The following is a 6,000-nucleotide window of genomic DNA, read 5'->3' as shown; positions in this document are numbered from 1 at the left end:
GTTATGCACGCTTTCATCATCAGAGCGGAAGTACTCCACGGTGGAGAAAGAAGCTTTGGGGTGTGTCTGGGCTACAGAGAAATGGAGGTCCTACCTGTGGGGCAGACGCTTCACGTTACATGCAGACCACAGCCCCCTCACTACACTACTCTCCTCTAAGGGGCTGGACAGAGCTGATATGAGTATAGCTAGGTGGTCGGCTAGGTTGCTGTAGTTTAATTATGACGTGCAGTACAGACCTAGCACAGAAAATGTCACAGCTGACTGTCTGTCCAGGCGCCCGTTGCTAACATTACATTACAGTTACATTACAGTCATTTAGCCGATGCTTTTATCCAAAGCGACTTACATTAAGTGCATTTAACGTAGGAAATCAGGAGAACTACTAGTCATCAGAGGTCATAAGTGCATCTAAACAAGCATCTAAGAGCAAAACCAGTGCTAAAGTAAAAGTGCAAGAAAGAGATTATTTTCATTTTTTAATGAGTGTATACAATAAGTGCTAAGAACAAGTAGCAGGCATCACCACGGTGTTGTCAATGGTGATGGCCAGGTCTCGGTGAGGGCAACCTTTCCCCGGGAGGAACATCAGCTCTGTCTTGTCCAGATTGAGCTTCAGGTGGTGTGTCGCCATCCACTCCGAGATGTCAGTCAAGCATGCAGCAATGCGTGTCTCTACTTGTGTGTCAGAGGGAGGAAAGGACAAGATCAGCTGGGTGTCATCGGCATAACAATGGTAAGAGAAGTCATGCAAGCGAATAACAGAACCGAGGGATGTCGTGTACAGGGAGAAGAGAAGAGGACCTAGAACCGAACCCTGTGGAACGCCTGTAGTCGGTCTGTGAGGCTCCAACACAGATCTGAGGTGGGGTAGGGTGGGACATGGACAGGTGAGGGACGGTACAAAGGGTGAGATAGTGCAAGCAGCACTAACCGGGTGGTGAGAAAAGGAGGCTCTGATGTCGTTTACCTTCTTCTCAAAGAAGTTAGCGAAGTCATTAGGGAGAAGGGAGGAAGTAGGAGGAGGAGGTGGGGGTTGAATAAGTGTAGAGAAGGTTTCAGAGAGTTTCTTAGGATTAGAGCCAGAGGATAGGATTTTAACGTGATAGAAGGCAGCCTTAGCAGCAGAAAGGGAGGAGGATAAAGTGGAAAGAAGAGACTGGAAGTTGAGAAGGTCTGCTGGGAGTTTGCCTTTTCTCCATTTGCGCTCTGCCACTCTCAGGCTCCGTCTGTCAGTACGTACTGAGACGGTTAGCCAAGGGGCAGGTGGAGTTGGGTGTGCAGGCCTGGAGGTGAGGGGACAGAGATTGTCCAGAGAAGAGGAGAGGGTAGAGAGAAGAAGATCAGTAGCAGTGTCAAGGGGTAGGAGAGAGAAAGATTCAGGTGTAGGGAGGATATAGGTAACAGAGGAAGAAAGATCAGTGGCGGAGAGAGAGCGGAGGTGTCTACGGGTGGAAACCATGTGGGTAGGGGAAGGGCCTGGGGGGAGTGAAGAGAGGGCGAGAGAGTAGGACACGAAATAGTGGTCAGAGAGCTGGAGGGGAGTAACAGAGAGATTGGAAATAGGACAGTGTCTAGTAAAGATAAGGTCCAGCAGGTTGCCGGCCTTGTGGGTAGGAGGAGAGGGTGAGAGGTGAAGGTCAAAGGAGGAGAGGAAAGAGAGAAGAGGATCTAGCTTGTTAGTGTGGATGTTGAAGTCACCGAGAAGGATAAACGCAGAGTCATCAACAGGGAAGTGCGAGACAAGTGTGTCAATCTCCTCCAGAAACTCACCAAGGGGGCCTGGTGGGCGGTACACAACCACGATGGTGAGTTTGACTGGATAGGAGACAGTAACAGCATGAAATTCAAAAGAGGGCGGAGAAAACTGTGGAATGGAAACAAGAGAGTATTTCCATTTCAGGGAGATCAGCAGGCCAGTACCACCACCCCGCCTCCCAGCTCTGGGAGTGTGAGAAAAAGAGTACAAATCAGACAGAGCTGCGGGTGTGGTAGTGTTTTCTGGCATGATCCAGGTCTCAGTTAGAGCAAGAAAGTTGAGGGAGAGCAAGGATGCATAGGCTGAGATAAACTCAGCCTTCGGCACCGCAGACTGGCAATTCCAGAGCCTACCCATCACCACTTGCTCAACATGAGTGGAGAGAGTGGGATCGATGAGATTGATAGGGTCACAGTGCCTAGGAGTGACCCAACATCTATGCCAGACCCGGGAAGAGGAAAGGACAAGAATGCGAAGGAAACACATAGTCTATACTAGGTACACAAAATACAGATGATTGACCGGATCTAAAAAGAGCAGTCCATGCTTGACGCAGTCTTGGCTTGAAAAAAATCGCACTTGCCTTTTTTCACTTAGCCTTCGTTCAACTGAGGCTTGCTTGCCTGCTTGCCTGACGCTTGGAAGTTGCTCGGAAGCTGATGCTTCCAAGTAGCAGCAGTGATTTAAAGAACACTGATTGCTAATTGTCTGCCATGAGTGCAGGCCACACCCTGGCCACTTAACACCCAATTGGCTAAAGAGGTACACTGAAAATGGGACTATTGCTCAGAAACCGGTCACTTATGTAAAACTCTATCAAATCTCACACAATAGTATTAAAACTGCAAACAGCAAGTTACCAAGGAATATATTTATAAGCTAAAAGGATAAGTCAAAACAGCCAGGCAACAAGAAATATTTAAGGACACACTAGGTGAAAAACAGCTCCAGATAGAATACGTAAATAAGACAAGTAAGTAAATAGAATAAGATAGCTACAGCTAGAATAAGATCCCGCTAGCAACCAGCAGCGGATGTATAGACAAAAGGACTAATACTCAAGCAGCTGGAATAAGACTAGTTGCAACTTGTTAAGCAAAGAAGATGATACTTATTCTATTCTAGATGAACCAGCAATTCAGAATCACTCAGGAAGTTAAGATGCACACTGGATAAATACTGAATCAGGCCAGACTTACAAATTCCTGTGATGTTCTGGCCACACCCTGGTCACTTAACACCCAATTGGTCAAAGAGGTACACTGAAAATAGGCCTATTGCCCAGAAACTGGTCACTTATGTAAAACTCTATCAAATCTCACACAACAGTATTAAAACTGCAAACAGCAAGTTACCAAGGAATATATTCATAAGCTAAAAGGATAACTAAGTCAAAACAGCTAGGCAAAAAGGAAATATTTAAGGGCACACTAGGTGAAAAAACAGCTACAGCTAGATTAAGTAAATATGGCAAGTAAGTAAATAGAATAAGACAGCTACAGCTAGAATAAGATCCCACTAGGAACCAGAAGCAATTGTATAGAGAAAAGGACTAATACTCAAACAGCTGGAATAAGACAAATAGCAACTTGTTAAGCAAGAAAGGTGATATTTACTCTATACTAGATGAACCAGCAATTCAGAATCACTCCAGAAGTTAAAATGCACACTGGATTGAAACTGAATGAGGCCAGATTTATAAATCCCTGTGATGTTCTGGCCACACCCTGGCTACTTAACACCCAACTGGCCAAAGAGGTACACTGAAAATAGGCCTATTGCTCAGAAACTGGTCACTTATGTAAAACTCTATCAAATCTCACACAATAGTATTAAAACTGCAAACAGCAAGTTACCCATGAATATACAGTGCTGCTTGAAAGTTTGTGAACCCTCCAGACAGGGTCACTGTTTTTGTAAAAAACATTAAAATAAGCTTATTACACATACATCCAAACCCAATTTGTAAAGCACATCTTCCAAATAATGGACACACACACAAAAAGCGATATATTTTCATTATTTAATTCAACAAAGGTGGTTTATTTCACAAAAACTGAAAATTTAACATGTGCAAAAGTATGTGAACCTTTGTATTAGTAGCTTGTGGCTCCTCCTTTTGCAGCCATTACTTCAACCAAACGTCTCCTGTAACCACTAACCAGTCACTCACATCTGCTTATGGGGATTTTTGCCCACTCCTCCTTGCAGAACTCAGCCAGTTGAGAGAGGTTGGAGGGACATCTGGTATGTGCCAACTTCTTCAGGTCTCGCCACAACATTTCAATTGGATTAAGGTCCGGACTTTGACTGGGCCAATCCAGAGTACGAATCCTCTTTCCCTGAAGCCATGCCTTTGTAGTTTTGCTGCAATGCTTTGGGTCATTGTCTTGTTGCACAATCCATTTTCGTCCCAGCTTCAACTCCCTGGCTGATGGCAGGAGATTCTGGTCAAGAATTTGTTGATATGCCGGAGAATTCATTGTTCCTTGGATAATATGGAGTCGTCCAGGTCCAGAAGCAGAAACGCAGCCCCAGACCTTCACATTTGCACCACCATGCTTCACTGTTGGGAGGAGGTTCTTTTCTTCATATGCAGTGTTGGCTTTTCTCCAAACATGTTGGTTTTGATCGTGACCAAATAATTCTATTTTGGACTCGTCTGTACAGAGAATGGACTTCCAGAAGGCCTCTGGTTTGTCCAAGTGCTCTCTGGCAAAGTTGAAACGGGCAGCTTTGTTCTTTTTTGAGAGCAGAGGCTTCCTTCTAGCAACCCTCCCATGAATGTCATGGCTATTCAATTTTCGTCTGATTGTAGACGCATGCACATTTGTCCCAGATGCTATCAGAGAGGTCTGCAACTCTCTAGAGGTGATGTGTGGGTTGGCCTTTACCTGATGTATTATTTTTCTGGTGCTTCTGGGTGATATTTTTGATGGGCGTCCACTTCTAGGCAGAGTTGCTGTCATGTTGAAGGCCGTCCATTTGTAAATTATATGTCTTACAGTGGATGGATGGAGCTGGAATCTTTTGGAGATGGTCTTATAGCCCTCCCCAGACTGATGGGTTGTCACTACCCTCTTCTTCAGGTCCTCGGATATCACCTTTGCTCTCGGCATTGTTGATTTGTATGGGACCACAGTGGTTTGGTTGGTTTCCTCTCTCTTTTAATTAGTGCAGGCCAAACCCTTTCCCAAGGATGTCTCATTTCATTGGTCTGCTTAAATGATTAATTAAGCACCCAAATGTGTTTAACCTAAGTCTGTTACCTGCTTGACTTAACCAGTGCAGCTGGGGGTTCACTTACTTTTGCACATACCCTAATTCCATGTTTCATGTAGTTTTTGGGCTACTTAAACAAGTCCCACTAAACAAGTAGATGCAATTGATAAACATATATCTGACATTTCATATATAAAAATTGGTGATGATAGAATAAGAAAATCATGGTAAAACAACAGAAACATCTAAACTGCTCAAGGGGTTCACATACTTTCAAGCAGCACTGTATTTATAAGCTAAAAGGATAACTAAGTGAAAACAGCCAGGCAACAAGAAATATTTAAGGACACACTAGGTGAAAAACAGATACAGCTAGAATACATAAATAAGTCAGGTAAGTAAATAGAATAAGACAGCTACAGCTAGAATAAGATCCCACTAGGAACCAGCAGCGGATGTATAGACAAAAGGACTAATACTCAAGCAGCTGGAATAAGACTAGTAGCAACATGTTAAGCAAGAAAGATGATACTTACTCTATTCTAGATGAACCAGCAATTCAGAATCACTCCAGAAGTTAAGATGCACACTGCTGATCAGGGACAGGAGGACGAGCTGGAGGTGGTGGCACTCATCGGCAGCTTCTCAGCTGTGTCTGCAGATGAATTAAAGGAGGCCTGTCAAGCATGCCCTGTTAAGTCACCGCTGCACAAGTTCATTGCCACAAGATGGCCACACTCAGGTCTGGATCCAACACGGACACCCTACTACAGACTGACAGCAGAACTGTCCATAGTGGATGGATGGGTCCTGCGGGGAGACCACAGTCTACTGGTGCCACAGCAACTGCAGCCACAACTGATACGACTGGCTCACGAGACACATCAGGGCATCGTCAGAACAAAACAACGTCTTAGGGACCTCTACTGGTTGCCTGGGATGGATGCACATGTTGAAGCCACAGTCAAATCTTGCCTCACATGTCAGCAGCATGATAAGACAGCTGTTACCAATACTAT

Source organism: Lampris incognitus, chromosome 5 (genome assembly GCF_029633865.1).
Source record: "Lampris incognitus isolate fLamInc1 chromosome 5, fLamInc1.hap2, whole genome shotgun sequence".
In the NCBI taxonomy this organism is placed as follows: Eukaryota; Metazoa; Chordata; class Actinopteri; order Lampriformes; family Lampridae; genus Lampris; species Lampris incognitus.
This window is presented reverse-complemented; position numbering follows the sequence as displayed.